The sequence below is a fragment of the Lissotriton helveticus genome, chromosome 6 (assembly GCF_964261635.1).
Source record: "Lissotriton helveticus chromosome 6, aLisHel1.1, whole genome shotgun sequence".
Lineage (NCBI taxonomy): Eukaryota > Metazoa > Chordata > Amphibia > Caudata > Salamandridae > Lissotriton > Lissotriton helveticus.
Window position 1 is genome coordinate 1,738,144,584 of NC_136067.1, and position 17,076 is coordinate 1,738,161,659.

A 17,076-nucleotide genomic window follows, 5' to 3' on the forward strand; every position below is an offset into this window, starting at 1 on the left:
GCACAACAAGCGACTTAAACAGCACATCCGGGCGCAGGTGTGGCGCTGGCATGACGCCTGCTGTGGTGCTGGTCGGGGCTTGTAGTTTGCTCTGGCCCCCTTCACAAAAATGCTCAAGTGACTGCCAATGAGCACTTCTGTTTCCCTGTTAAGTGGATGGAGTGGGGCTTTTGACAAAAATGCTTTGTCTGTGTTACATCACAACTATTTATTTATTTACTTTTGTGGCACACGTTCACCAACATTGCACTTGCACACTACAATGTATTAGGAAAAAATGAAAAGAAAAAGGACAAACATACAATTAGATGACATTTCTGTTTACTATTTTCTTACACTCCATCTCGGGTTCTGGGTAATGTGGATATTGCCCCTCAATCCTCTGATCCCAATGCATATATGTCTAAGCCAATAGATAAAGTGCGTATGCGAGGCAGACCAGTTCATCACTAAGGGTTCACCTTCAAAATGTGAGCTAAGTCACAAGCAATTCAAGTTACTTGCTATTTGCTCCTAATGTAGCTCCCTAGTGAGAATTGTTCTGAAACACTAATCCACTGAACATCAAACATCACCGACCAACCATTTATTTTACAAGCATTGCAAGCACTACCTGGTATGGCAAACAAAGGCTTGCATTTCTGGCCCTACACCTCCCTTTGTGGCCTTCAAAGCTGTGAAAGTCCTTGTCAAGTCCACAAAGTTAACATCACAATGCTACGTTATGCTTGTAAAATACTCAAAATAAACTCAATCAAAGAAAGACTTAGAGACAGCTATGGGAATTTATATAAAGGGATAATGCTATCTTTATGTATCATAATTACTAGAGCTCCCATTCGCCTATGTGTGATTATTTTCTATGCTATTTAGCACCTTAAACAGAACTGACTTTAAGTGCATGTTTCACAACAGATTCACAGTGAGATTTGGAATTGGACAAGTGGGAATACTAATCTAAGATGTCTAACTTTAATTACATTACTAATTTTAATTAGGTTTTTAGTTACTTGCTGGGCGACAATGAGAACGTTTAATAGCTAAAGAGAAGTGAAGCTGAATAGTCCTGCATTTGCATTGAACATTTTACCTTGTTACAGATTTGATATTGTTATTTTATATTTAATAGATCTTATGGGAATATGCCATGTTTTTTCTGTAGAGCATTTCAGTCTATTTGTGTTCAGAGTTGTATGAAAATAGCACACACTTTTTAAAAAGTTTAGTAACTTGTATTTTGCATTTTCAATTCTCATTCAGAAAACAAAAATCAAGTTGTGGTAGTTAACCACATGCCATGCCATGAAAGAGGCAACATAAGGATGAGAAATGAGTAGAAAGAGGCAGAATAAAGGTCATGAGGGAGCAGAAAGAGGCAGAATAAAGGTCAGAAATTAGCAGATATAAACAAAATAAAGATGAGGAGCGAGCATAAAGAGGCAAAATGAGGGGCAGAATGAGAAGAAAAAGACAAAATAGAGGTCAGAAATGAGCAGTAAGAGACAGAATAAAGGTCAGGAGGGAGCCGAAAGAAACAAAATAATGGGTAGAATGAGCAGAAAGAGGCAAAATAGTTGATAGTAGCAAGCAGAGAAGAGGCAGAAAAACTAAATGCAAACGAGCAGAGGGTAGCAGACTGCAGGCAAGATGAATAACAGGGGGAACTGGAATGAAGACCTCCTCCTGTGTGCCCCCTACTTTATTTACCACTCACCCACTGACAGACCCACTCATGCACCCACTCACAGACTCACCCACTCACCCACTGACAGACCCACTCAGAGATTCACGCACTCACTGACAGACACACTCAGACACTCATGAACCCACTCACAGATCTTTTCAAGCACCCATTCACAGACCCACTGAGAAACACACACACACACCAACAGACTCACTCAGAGGCACACATACACTTACACACTGATGCACACACTCGAAGGTTCACTCAGAGACTCATAAACCCACTCACAGACCCACTCAGGCTCTCCTGCACCCCCTCACAGGCTCCCATAGAGAATCTCCATAGAGAATCTTGCATGCTTTCACAGACCCACTCAGACACTCATGTCCCTATTCATAGACCCTCTCCCCCAGAGAATCATGCAACTAGTCACTGATCACCTTAGAAAATCACCCACTCACAGACCCACTCAGACAATCATGCACCCACTCATAGTGCCACTCAGAGACTCATGCATCCACTCACAAACCTGCTCAGAGACTCATGTACCCGCTCACAGACCTACTCAGAGAGTCAGAGAGTCGCACACCGACTTACAGACTCATTCAGACACTCACACACCCTTCCACAGACCCTACTCAGACACTGATACATCCAATCACAGACCCACTTAAAGTCATACACCCACTCGCAGTTCCACTCAGAGACTCCTGCACATACTCAGACCTACTCAGAGACTAATGAACCCACTCACTTACCCACTCGGAGACTCAAGCACTCACTCACATATCCATACAGGCACACCACACCCACTTACACAGCCATGTACACATCCATACAGTCACTCACAACACCCACTCATAGACCCATGCAACCACTCACACACCCACAAACCCACTAACACACTCACTGAGAGACCCTTAGAGCCACTCACACTCAAACTCACCTACCTATGCAGCCACTCACACTCCCACTCTCAAACGTTACTGTTAGGAAATACATTTTTATTTTTTAATTCACAGAAACAAATCAAAGGTTACAGGGACATTATAGTTAGGAAATAGATATTTAAACATTTTTAAAATTCACTGAAAAAAACAAAGGTTGCAGGGACTTTATAGTAAGGAAATAGAATTTTAAAAAACCCTTAGAAGTTCACTGAAAAAAAACAAAGGTTATAGGGACTTTGTAGTTAGGCTCAGATTTTACTCATCCAAAACCAGTGAAATTCAGCAGTTACAGTTACCTGAGCTAACTATAACTTACGCCCACAATACTCTGCTTATGACCTCACATATAATATCACTCATGACATGGTCAGGCACATCACTTATGACATCATTGATGACATCTCAAATGACATCACTAATGACTTCACTGTTGACATTTTCCACAGAATCACTGACACACCCACTCACACCTCCATACAACCTCTCATATACCCACTCATGCACCCAATCACTCACATACCAATTCACAAACCCATACAACTACTGAAACACACACTTACTCATACAGCTCTCACACAACCACTCACTCACACAGCAATTCACACACACCCACAAAACTACTCACACCCACTCACAAACCCTTACAACCACACACATACCCAGTCACACACCCACACCCATTCACACACCCACTTACCCACACAGCCAATAACACGGTGACTCACTCACCCTTACAGCTACTTCCACAGCCTCTCATTCACCAATACTGCTACTAACAGAGCGACTCACTCACTCATACAACTACTCACACATCCTCTCACTCATCCACAAAACAACTTACATACCTTTTCACACATCAATACAATCACTCATGCACCCACTCACTCACTCACTCATCTATTTATTTATTTAGTTACTTGAGTTTAATTTAGCGCTGGCTAGACCAGGAGGTATCAGAGCGCTTTACATGAGGAGAGTTGCATGGGTTACAGGTTACGCATTGTTACAGAAGGTACATCAATTACAAGTTACATCCATTGGTTCAAGGTGTGTAGAGGGTAAGGGGGTAATGTAAAAGGGAAACGGGAGGGAGATTAGGCAGATAATTTGTACAAGGAAAAACAGAGCAAGCAGGGAGAGAGAGATTCAGGGGAAAGAGTAAAGGAATGGGGAGGCAAGCAAAGAATGAAGGAGGGAAGGGTTGGGGTAGGCGACTCAGCGAGGAGACGAGGAAGTACCTGTGTCTGATGTCCGGCTGGGTGGGAGATGGCGCCCCACGGTAAAGGGATCATTCCCAGTCTTCCATTTTGTGTGATTCCCTTGTCACGGTGGGCTCTTTCAGCGGGGTCCCTGAGACTGCAGGGCATAGATGCTGGATTCCTCCCCATCAAGGGGAGAGGAGTGCTTTGCTCATGGGCACACTTAGAAGAATGAAGGAGGGAGGAGGAGGGGAAGGGGGTAGAAACCCAGCATGAACACAGTGTCTGACTTCTGGCTGGGTAGAAGACGGTTTGCAGTGGTAAGGGGATCAAACCCAGTCCTCAACTATGTGAGACTCCCTTGTCACTGTGGACTCTCTCAGAAGGGTCTCTGAGACTCCAGGGCAAAAATGCTGGATCCATCACCAACAAGGGGAGTCGGAGTGCTTTGGACAAGGGCATACTAGAGGGGGCCATAAAAGGGAGTCGGGCTGGTAGGGTTGCATAGGTTACAAATTACACATTATTACAGAAGGTACGTCAATTACAATTTACATCCATTGGTTCAAGGCGTTTAGGAGGGTAAGGGGATAATGTAAAAGGGCAATGGGGAGGGAGATTGAGTGGAGCATAGGCACGAGGATAAACAAAGCAGGTGGGGAAAGAGATTCAGGGGAGAGAGGGAAGGAATAGGGGAGGCAAGCAAAGAATGAGGGAAGGAAGAGGTAGGGGAGGGGGTAGGAGACACAGCGAGGAGACGAGGAAGTCCAGGCTAGACCTGGAGGTCTCAGGGCACTTGACATAAGGATTAAGGAGTGTTTCAGCGCTACATCAATTACAGTTACATTAAAGTTAGATCCATTGCTAGTGCATTCAATAAACATTGAAAAACAAGACGAGGACGAAAACAATGTCTCATGCCCCTCTGCTCACCTTTGGGGACCACACGGGCGTAGACCTGAATTCGCCTGACCGGCGCCATTTTGAAGATAGACGACATCACCCAGTATGTGATGTTGGGCAAACATAGCAGGGACCAGGAGTGTGAGTATAAGTAAAGTGAATGACCACTCAAAGATGGCCACCATAGTTTGTGAAGGAAGCAGGCCCATTGCTATTTCTATGCACAGCAGATCATTGAAACCTGGGAAAGGAGCAGGCCATTTCTATTTCCATGCTCATCAGATCCTCCAGATCAGAGAAGGGGGTGCCATCTTTGGGATCAGATGTAGGAGGACGACATGGTAGTCTAATTATAGAAACAGGCCATAAACATACAAAATGGGCACTCACAAATGCACACTTCAGCCCAAAAGAAGTCCCGATGTTAGCAGTCACTACACAGGTGAGGGAGGGTAAAGCTGTTATCAGGGGATCACCCCCTGTTAAATGTCTCAGAGTCAAGTGACCGACCCCTGGACCGTCCACAGACCTCAGAGCATGCCCCCAGGACCCGGTGCTGCTGTAGCAGGAAAGCACGTGGAGCCTCCGACAGACAGAGCCAAGGGCAGGGTCCCACACTGGCAGCCACTGAGGCTCAGGGAGTGGCAGGAGAGCTCTAATATAATCAATGGGGAGGGGTGAGTAGAACGTTGCGTTCACCACCAGCAATAGTCACCACAGAAAATATGCCAAGTTCCCAGTAGCATGCGCAGTAATCCGGTTGCGGTCCAATTCCAGCCGCTATCCTAGGCCTGAGCAGGCTCTGCGCTGCTAGGTTCGTTTATGTGGGCCTGCACCAGAGCGGCATGTGGAGTGCCCAGAAAGAAGGGCAGAGACATCCTGTGAGGCCAATATCTCTGAACAGGGCAAGGCAGCGCTCAAAGTGTGGGCTCCAGCAGTGTTCCGTAGGAGCAGCGCCGATGATCCTATGGCACCAGCGAGAAGGCTGCACAGCCTCCCAGCTGCTCGGCAAGCCACCTCAGCTCACCTGCGTGCTGCTTCGCGGGAAAAGCGTGTTCTGGCTCCCTCTCAGCGGCAGATCACAGCCCCAGATGTAGACAGCTGGTGGAGCTGAATTAGCACCCAGCCATTTTGGAGCCTGGCTCCTCCTCCTCTATACAGCACTCACACATTTACTGTGCAAAACAGCCACTCACATACCCACTCACTTACCCATATCCCCAGTCAAACAACCACGCACTTACCCATACATCCACTTGCACAACCCAACTCCCTGACTGCCTAGTCTCTGAGCTGATTTCATCTATAGTGTGTAGTCTGGTCAGCAAATAGATGCACATCTATACAAAAAGGCTGAAAAGATAAACAACACCTGCTACTCTATAACTGGGTGTACATATCTTCGGAATTATTTAGCCCATTGGGCCATATACTATCAAACTGTAATATCATATTCGTCTCCAGCTGTCTAAGTAACAGCGCTCTGTCTCCCCCTCTCCGTAATTTGGGGATGTCACCTACCACATAATATGATCTTTCAGACCCCAGATCATTGGGCTGTCCGGGAAATGCTTTGGCATTTTGAAAATGCTATGGAAGTTTCTCCCGCTGCTGTCTCTGCAACATAAAAAAATCATTGTTCAGTCTTTGATAGACTTGCGTTTGGATTACGCGAACGCCCTTTACCTCGGCCTGCCCAAATATCTTCTGGCACGTTTGCAAATCGTGCAGAATTTTGCAGCGAGAGCCATTTTTGATCTTCAGCGTAGGGCAAACGCCTCGGAGCTGCTTAAGAGACTGCACTGGCTTCCTATTTCTAAGAGAATTACTTTCAAGGTTCTGACCCTTGCTTTTAAGGCCCTTCATTCGATTGGCCCTAAATACATTGGGAAGCGTATGGCCTTCTACGCGCCTAGGAGGATTCTACGGTCGGCCGTTTTGGCCAAAGCCGTTGTTCCCTCCATCGGACGCGCTCGGATTGGAGGTCGCTCCTTTCGATACTTGGCACCTCGATGCTGGAATGAGCTTCCTGTTTCCCTAAGGAAAGCCAATAGTCTGTTCTCCTTTAGAAAGGAGTTGAAGACCTGGCTTTTCTCCCAATGATATTCTTTCGGCCCTCTTTGAGTTGCTGTGTTGTGTACTTTTTCCCAGTTCTCTTTGCCAAAGCGCCGGGACACTCCTTGGAGTAGCCGTGCGCTATAAAAGAGACCACATAACATAACATAACATAACATAACAATTCAAGTCTTTGTAATGTTTGGCCTTAAAGTGTCGTGCCACCGGGTAGGCCGGATCGCTATGCAAGATAGCTCTCAGGTGTTGCAGAATCCTGACGTGCACTTGTAGTTTGGTGCTGCCAATATAATTAAGGCCACAAGTGCACGTCAGGACATATATCGCAAATTCCGTTTTGCAGTTAAAACTGCCGGAGATGGGAACCAGGTGCTTCCCAAAAGCAGTTAGAAAGTGAGTTTTATATATATATATACTAGGGCTATCTTCTTCTCTCGAAGTAGAAGAGGCGACACTGCGGAGATTAAAAACAACCATTTACTTAAACAGGCATGATGCGTTTCGGAGTTCAACCTTTATCAAATGCCTTTAAGTTTAAAAATTTCCTCTGGAATATATATTGATGTGATCAAGACCGTGAGGAAACGATTGAAACGCGTCATGCTGAGCACTAGCCATCTGTCGACTGGTTGCTATGATCTTTGAATCGCGAAATATTGCACTGCAATTTTGAAAATTTCACCTGGTCGGGCCGTGCCTTTGGATGTGGCGAGGTGGGATTGTGTTTTGCAATAAGGAAATTCACTTTTGCATATTTGTTGTTTATATTTTCATTTTACATCACAAGTTAATCTCAAAAGTCTTTAATTTCTTGTCCCACAAATGTTTTCACAGTGGGACCTACAATTAGACAGCATGAAAGGGTGGTCTGAATTGTTTAACATTAGTTACATCCCTAAGTTTAATTAGATTTTTGATCTCATGCTGTTTGATGGTCAGAACATTTGAACACTTCTGAGCAGTGAAGCTTAAAATACTTGCTCTAGGGCTGAACTTTTCAAACATGTGGAGGTTACACTTATAGTGGAATGTCATCTAAGAATCTGGATGGGGTTATTCAAGGTCTTCTTTCCCATAATAATGTAGTCTGTGCCATTCACTTGCAGTATAGTAAATATGGAAGTGAGCATCTTGGAAGACTTCCCAAACTTTATTGAGATTTCATTAGTACTAATGATCCAAAGCAAAGGACATAAATGTATACTCTCACTGCTCATCGTGAAAAGGTAGATCCCCAAGCATAACTCCCGTGCATTCATGATACCAACACTGCCATGAGGTTAAAAGTAAATTTTCTTTCACTTAACTGCTGTTTTTCCTTCTCCACAACAATATTGCACATTACCTGTTCTGTTTGCAAATATAAACATTACAAACTGTCTATAATCTTAAGTTACATATTTTGGGACTTGTGTCCTCACACATAAAAATTTAATTCTATCGGCATTTGCATTAATGCCAATAAACAAATGAAAAAATGAGAGTGAACTAACAAATTTTAAAAAGTCCAAACAATTCTACTGAAAAAGAGATAACCTTTCTGTCAGTCAGTCAGTCAGAATATCTTTATTCGACTTTTACAAGTCATGCAAAGAATCGAACACAAGAACATCACATAAAATACATCCATAAAAAGCAGCAGACGAGCTGCACATTAAGAAAAACTATCTGCATATATAAAATATTTACATTTCATGTCAGAAAGAAAACATATTTTTTTTAAAACAATTCATTTAGGCGAGGTTAGGCCAGCAGCATTTGCATTAATGCCAATAAACAAATGAAAAAATGAGAGTGAACTAACAAATTTTAAAAAGTCCAAACAATTCTACTGAAAAAGAGATAACCTTTCTGTCATTCAAGAGAAAATCCCCGAGAGTGTATTTCTGACATCTACCATCATAGCACTGCTGAACATAAGCGCTGTTATTTATTCAGAATTTATAATGAAAGATATAAAATCCGCCATCTATATGTAGTTTGTCTGCTCACCCAAATTCTAAAATTGGGCTTTTGAATCTCTTGGAAATTAGTTTTCTGGTGGGCAGAGGTATGTGCCCTGACCAACCAGGAACCATAATCCTAGTCAGGGTTAGTCATAAATACACTTTAAATTAACCTTTGCTCACCCGCTGGTAGCTTGGCACAGAGCAAGCAGGCTTAAAAGAAGCAATGTGTAAAGTATTTGTGGAACACTGCTCGAAGTGTTGCATAAATACACAGTGAAAACACCACGCAAAAGACGCTGCACCAGTTTAGAAAAATAGATTATGATTTTAAAAATAAAACATGACCAAAATTACAAAAATCTAATGAGTAACATTTGAAATATGAATTTTTAAAGATTAAATGTAAAAATAATGCTTAGAAGCATTAAGTGCCTATGGGGGGTATCTGGTCATGCTAAATCAGGGCACAGCCAAGAGTTCAGGCTGACCACAATGGAACATTAGCATTGGCTGGATACAGGAACCACGCTAGACCCGCTTAGCAAAGCACCTTGATTCTAGTCACAACATTGACATGCATGGCACAGCCGAGCAATGCGTCGGAATCGATCCCTGCAGTCAAGGTGATGCCTTGATTTTCTCCACACAATGATGGCCATGTGCCGGTTCTGAAGAAGAAGCACCAAAGCTGATATGTGTTGATTCCAAAGCCAAAGGGACTGAGTTTCGCCATGCATTCAAGGGGATATGTCGAGGTTCCGATGCATTTATTCTGGAGGAGATGTGTTTGTTCCAAGTGCGATTCACCGGTTCTGTTTCCACTGGAGCAAACACCTGGATCCACTTCCAATGGACCAGGCACAGGAGGTGAGACTTTGATATCTCTGTGACTAAAAACAGGAGCCAAGTCAGCATGCATTTTGAGATCACTCTGGGTTATAGCAAGAGTCCAGTTCTTCCTCAGCAGGGGCAGAGAGAAGCAGATGACAGGGCAGCGCAGAAGAATAGCAGTTCTTTCAGAGACACAGTCCAGAAGAGTGGAAGTCTGTGTAGCAGCACAGTGGTCCTTCTTCGTAGCAGAGTTTCTTAACCAGTCCACAAGTCTCTGATTTGGTGGGGTCAGAGACCCCGTACTTATACCCAGTTGTGCCTTTGAAGTGGAAGTGACTTCAAAGAAGGGCTTTGAAGTGCACAGAATTCCTCATTTACCAGCCCCCGGTTCAGACTGACTACAGGGGGGTAAAAACCCTCTGTGGGGGACAAGACACTGCCCATTCAGGTGTACATGTGAGCCCCTCCCTCCTATCCTGCCCAGGATGCAGATGGCTCACACCTACCCTTCCTTTGTGTGTGGCTATCGAGAGGGAATGAACAATATCCAGCTGTCACCCACCCAGACATCTATGGGAGGCAGGCTGCAGTCACACGGAGTTCTAAGAGCAGAGAAATGCCATCTTTCTAAATTTGGCATTTCCAAAATAGTAATGTTAAAACCAACTTTGCCGGCAAAGTGGATTTATCACTACCATTTGAATGATATAAAACATAAAAGAGCTACTCCTTCTCAATCAGGTATTTCAGCTTAAAGGTGTAAAAGGAATTCCCAATGGTAACCTATGAGAAGGGTGGGCCTCAAAGTAGTGAAAGTTTAGGTATTTTTTACTACCAGTGCATGTAAAACGTAAAGGTACATGTCCTACCTTTCACTTACACAGCACCCTACTCTATGGGCTACCTAAAGCCTAACTTAGGGGTGACATGTACACAACAAAAGGGGAGTTTAAGGCTTGTCAATAGGGTTTTAAATGCTATGTCAACATGGCAGTAAACTTGCACACACAGGCTCTGCAGTGGCAGACCTGAGAAGTGTTTCAAGGGCTTTTAGTATGGGCAGCACAATAATTACTGCAGTTCCACTAGTAACATTACTTTTACAGGCTTTGGGCACAGGTACTGCACGCTACTGGAGACTTACAGGTACATTAAACATACCAGTTGTGGATAAGTCAATGTAACCTTTTTTAGGGGAGAAGCACATGCATTTTAGCTCTGGTTAGCAGGGGCACAGCACTCAGAGTTCTAAGGCCAACAAAAGAAGAAGCTCAGAAAAATAGGAGAAGGAATACAAAAAGTGGGTTGTGACACGTCACAGAGGGCCATTTTCCAACAGAATATTACTCCTACCATACAGAAACATTTTGGGTCTGATTCCCAAAGACAAATCCACATGTGAACCTATGTTTACTTCGAAATATTTTGCCTAAATACAATTTAGCAAATGGAGGTTTACACCTAGAATTAGGAACATGTGACCCCACCCACAGTTATGAGGGTATGTGGGCATGTTAAATTCAAAAGACAACCTTAATGTTTCTATTATTAGGTGTATAGGTATATTTTTGTCTTATATGCTCCAAGTGTTCTTTCTTCCCTTTCCACTTCCTTACGTTTACCTTTTCTCCTCCCATTTTGCAATAGATATCTTTCCATTTTCTATAGGTTCCCCTAACTACTACTGACACATTTACTGCTAACGTGTATCTCTATGTGTACAGAGTTTGCACACCCATAGCGGAGAACTATACATGTAAACAAAGGTGCACACCAATGTGAATTTCATGTATGATTACATGAAGCCATTGTGCAAGAGTACTACTTCACCTATGCATTACTGTAGTTTGTGAATCAGGCCACTTGACTTTCTATAGGAGACAAGACTTTGAATCAGATGCATTTCAGCATGTTAGAGTTCCAGTAACTGGTAAGCAACATTAACATTGAATCCTTTAAGGAATTGAAAGTTAACGAGGAAAGAGAAGGTGTAAATCAATAATCCAGGCATATTAATTGTTTTGAATTGAACTGAGATAGAATGAAAGCTAGAGAAAAAGAGAGATGAAGAGAAATAGAAGGAAGTAAGAGGTAAGAGGTAAAGATTTTCGGAGAAAGAGAAAGCAATAGGGTTGGGGGTAGAGAGGGATGGTAGAGAAAAAGAGAGACGGGGAGAGAACTGAATATAAAAAGAAAGTGGAGATGAGTAAAAGAGAAGTAGAATGAGAGCTAGTAGCAATCCTTTCGGGAATATTTTAACATCAATAAGCTAACAAAGTAGTGTTAAGAGAATTTAATTAAACTTAAATAGGGAGAAGAGAGAAGTAAGATGTAAGAGGGGGAGAAAAACAGAAAAGAAGACTGAGAGAGACAGACAGAGATAATATAAGGGAGAGAATTCAAGATAGGGAAAACAAAAGAGAGATGGAGCTAGCAACTGTGGAAGAGAAAGAAAAAAATAGCACAGCTAGCTTTGAATAGCCCCTGCATCAATCAGATGTTTGTTGCAACACTGACCATCAGCAATTTAATCTGCTCCACAAATATCATCAGACATACTTTTCAAGAAAAGTGCTGTATATTGTGAATTTGATTCTGGGATGAATCCAATCCATTATAAAGAGAAATCAAGAGAATGGTTGGGACCAAAAGCATTCAGAAAAGGTCAGTAATTCGAAACACGAGTGGTATTTTTCAGTTGTGGCTAGTGGTACCCTTTTACATATATGTTAATTCCGAAGAAAGGAAGAAGGTATTAGGAATGCAAATTATGCATCTGAGATAGTATTATAATATATTGAGTTTTCAAAAGATTGCTTGTTATTGTGCAGTAAGAGATGGTTTGACGTCCTCTCAATTTAAAAAGGATTTTTTTTCAACGCTTCAAATTACAAGGTGTCATTTATAAGAGAGAGAGCAAGTAAGCCTTCATGTATTTGTAAACTGTGGGAATGTGAGGAACTAATAAAACATGCAATGACAATTTGAGATTGTTAGAAATGGGGGTCTCTAGCTGGCAGAGGTAGGTACCTTTGTCCAAATAGGGACCTGTGGCTTCTAGTCAGGAAAAGGGAGATACACACTCTAGATAATCGCTGCTCACCCCCTTGGTAGCTTGGCACGAGCAGACAGGCTTATCCCAAAGTCAATGTGTAAAGAATTTGTACTCAGAACACAGAGTAATACAGTGATAACACCACAAATGGACACCCCACCAGTTTAGAAAAATAAAGTATCCTTATCTAAATTTACCAAGATGAAAACAACAAAAATCCAACGTACAAGTAATAAGAAAAATTACTTTCAAAAGGTTTTAGCAACTGAGTCCATAGAAAACTATGGTTGTGTGATTTCTTGCAAAGTACCTGTCGTTGCGACAAAATTCACCAAGCAAAACAGCCGCAGCGATGGAGATGCGTCAGTTCCTGGGACCTTCTTGGATGCGATGCGATAGTTCCGCTGGGCACACAGGAGCAGTGCGTCGGGTCCGCTCTGTAGGAGGAAGCGATGCGTCAATTCTGAGATGACTCCGATGATGGGGAAATACTGGCATCTTCCCAGGAGCAAATGAATTAACTCATCAGACATAGCAAGTTTGCTCAGAAACAGAGCAAAATGTATTGATTGGTACCAAATGCATGCATCATTGCTAATTAGCAAGTAAGAAGTCAGGTCTCCCGCCTTAGGGGCTCTCAAACTGCTTCTTCCCTGAGTGGCTCGTTTCTGGGTGCAATATACATTTAGTAATGCCATGTCAGCTGAACTAGAATAAGGCAACAAGCCAAATATGGCTAACATGGATATGAAAGATCTACACCATGCCATTTATAAACAGCTGTATATGAGCAGACCAGAAAGGCTAGCTCGGCACTGTGTAAGCAACTTGCACAACCAGTTTAAGAAATATCATGCAGTCAGGGCAAGCAAAGTGACCTCTAAGGGGGTACAGAATAGCTGTTGAAGCTTGTCCAGTAAAGGTCTGATAGGAAGCCCTTTGTAGGTCCAGGCCTCATATTAGTGCGATATATCTAAGCATGATATATTTTGAAGTGCATACAATTGAATTTATATGGAAATACATATATATTTTGCAACATCCGATCCACGGGTGATGCGTTGGTGAAAACGTGCTGCACAGGGACGATGCATGGAAATGCTGAATGCGTCGGCGAAATATGCGTCAGTTTCAGCAGCAGCACGGCTATGCGTGGGGATTCTTCTCGCACCACGGCGTTGCATCGGAAAACTGTCACAAGAAGAGTCATGCGTCGATTTTCTTGCTGTTGCGTTGCTTTCCAGCTCACAGCAGCAGAAACAATCTCCAGAGGCCCCACATAGTCACAGACACTTCTTGGGAGGTTAGAACACCCAGCAAGGAAGTTCAGGGGAGCTGGGGGTGAAGTCTTTGTGTTCCTGAGATTTCAAAACAGGATGCAAGCTCTACTCAAGCCCTTGAAGACTTTCCTCAAGCAGGGCACTCAGCACACAGCAAAGTCCTTCTCCTTTCCTTGGCAAATACAGCAACTGCAGGCCAACCCCAGACACAGAGCAAGGGCAGTACTTCTCCTTAATTTCTCCAGCTCTTGTCCTTGGCAAATGTTCCTCTCTATTCCAGAAGTAGTCTAAAGTTGAGGGCTTTTAGGTCTAATACTTATACCCCAAAATGTCTTTGTTCTCTCTGTGCAGATAAGCCCTGTGCTCAGTCAAAACCAGTTCTGTCCTCTCTGGTGCAGCTTTCTGGCACGGGGTGGAAACAGCATTGTGGAAAGCAGAACAGGCCCATTCAGGTGAAAGGAAATCTCCTCCCCCTACTCTAAATGCAGCCGAGGTATATTCAGCCCAGCACTGACTCATCAGGCTCTCTGGAGCCACTGCTCCTCCCCAGCCCCTGACACTCCAAACCCAGATAGTCAATCCACATCCTAGCAGTGGCACACTGGATGGCTAAGCAAGAAAATACCTACTTTCTAAAAGTGGTATTTTTAAACAAAGAATGTAAAAATCACCCTTACTAAAAGATGCATTTTAACATTCTGAGTTCAGGCATACTAAACTGTATTTCTCTATATTGCTCTAATATGTATAAGATGTTACAAATCAATTCCCATTCTGTCCCATGGGGCAAGATAGCCTTTCAATCGTAAAAAAACCTAATTGGAAGTATTTCACTATCAGGACATGCTACATACACCAGTACATGTCCTACCTTTCTCAAACACTGCACTCTACCCAGGGGGGTACCTTGGGCCTGCTATAGGGGTGCCTTACATTTAAGAAAGGTGAAGGTTGGGGCCTGGCAAGTGGGTGCACATACCTGGTCGACATAACAGTTTGCAAACTGCGCACAGACACTGCAGTGGCAGGTCTGAGTTACCATTTCAGAGCTACTCATGTGGGTGGCACAATCAGTGCAGCAGGCCCACTAGTAGTACATGATTTACCAGCCCTAGCACACTTAGTGCACTTTACTAGGGACCCACTAGTAAATCAAATATGCCAATCAGGGAGAACCAATTGTAACTACAATTTACACAGGGAGCTCTTTCACTTTGACACTGATCAGCAGTGGCAAAGTGGCCCAAGCATGTAAGCCAGCAAAAACGAAACCAGCACTGCATCAAAAATACAGGAGGTAGAGGCAAAAAGTCAGGGGAAACCATGCCAAAGATGCCAAGTCTAACAGACATAATCTGAGAAACTGTGCTACATCAAAGTTCTCCAAAATTACCTTGCAAATAGTTTTAGCAAAGTGATATTTTACAACAAGGTGGCTTTCTCCTGTTTATATGTGCTCACTTTCCTTACTAAGATTTTCAAAATATACCTTTAAGATAAGCAGTAGAGAACAAACTATTTTCTCTATCATCCCATAGTGAATACATAGACTACTCTAGACTTAATGACCCTCGTTAAGAGTGGCCATTTAAAGAGTTGCTCATTTCAGATCCCAGAGAAAACATTGCCAAATTGAATAATATCTCGCTGGGAAAGAAATAGGTCCTCATCATATGATGGACCCTTGGAATTAATTAGGAAAGTGTACTTAGATTTAACAAATCCAATTGTTCCTATTATTTCACATTGCTGGCATTCTCATCAAGTGATTTTGGATTCCTTCAGCAACTGGAGTCCATGAGGAAAACTACCAGGATGCTACCATGCCCTCCAGAGTTTATAGGCAATTCATGAGGGTCTATGAGCTAAATGTATCCAGCACCTTCTAAATAGAATGTAAAGTCTCTAGTCTTTTAGTAAGCCCTACATTGGGCTTCTATGCCAGATATGTTTGCAAGATTTTATTATCCATTTGTGACACCCACTGAAATGTGATGCTGAATTTTTACTTCCAAAGAAGATATTAATCAGAGAATCCTCATTTTTATTTTGAAATCCACATACTCTGGTGAAATAGCTACCTATGTGTGCAGACATTTTTGCTGAGATAATACAGGATTAAGTCTACAAATGAAGAGGACCGGGGTGTGATATCATGGTGTTAATACTGAATCCCAAAAGTTAGACATTTGTGGGTATTTGCCAATAATGTGTGTAAAAAATTGGATTACTGATTGAGGGGTTGTAATCCTACTCCGGAAAGAACCACAATCCTTGTCACAATCCTTGTCACAATCAAAGTGAATTCACAATCAAATGCTCTGGTAGCTTGACACAGAGCAGTCAGGCTTGGCTTAGAGGCAATGTGTAAAGTGTTTATGCAATGCAGACACTCATAAAGTGAGAACGTTGCACAAAACGAATCCCAAACAGATTTAGAAAAATAGATTGGCAGTTGGGCTTTGTGTATTCCTGCTTGACAGCCACACACAATGGGAGCATAGGTGTGACTGGATGGTCCATCACTCCCAGAATAAAAGGGAACAGCTGGCCCCAGCCACACTTACACCTGGATAGGTTGTGTCCTGTTTCCAAACAAAAGGCCTAATAACCTTGCATTGTTACTTAAGCCAGCTTGCAGCCAGGGCAGAGGAGGTAGGGAATTCTAAGCACTTTAAAGCCACTGTCTAGAAGCTTCTCCCACCTTCCAGAACCAGGGCATAAATGTGTAAAAGAAAGACCTCAGACACCATCATTAAAGTATACTTCTGGACCTGTGGAGACTCTGCTGAAAGGACTGACAGCCTGCTAGACTGCTTCTCTGAAGGAACTGCTGCCTTTCTGTGCAGACCTGCTGCCCTCTAGCCTGGGGAGAAAGAACGGAACCTGCACCCTATCTTGAACCAAGACCCCAGAGTGATTCAAAGGGCTCGTCTGCTGACCTCCTGATCTAAGCCTTAGAGACACTAAAGGCTCCCCAATAGCAATACCTATTTTTTAAAGTGGTTAACAACAAACTAATTGCAATATAAAGGCCTATACAAGAAACACAATGCTGTACGTTTTTCAATACCCTTTTTCTTTCAAATTGTCTTTAGTTTCAACATTTTCTTGTCAAATTTTATTTTGAATGGCTGTAAGCCAAATTAGTC

At 42.9% G+C, this 17,076-nt stretch overlaps 1 protein-coding gene across 19 annotated transcripts in view; it reads left to right on the forward strand.

The window, feature by feature from the left end:
• Positions 1-17,076, forward strand: part of NRXN1 (neurexin 1) — a 1,652,744-nt gene that overhangs the window by 762,930 nt on the left and 872,738 nt on the right. The gene's annotated exons all lie outside the window — the stretch shown is intronic.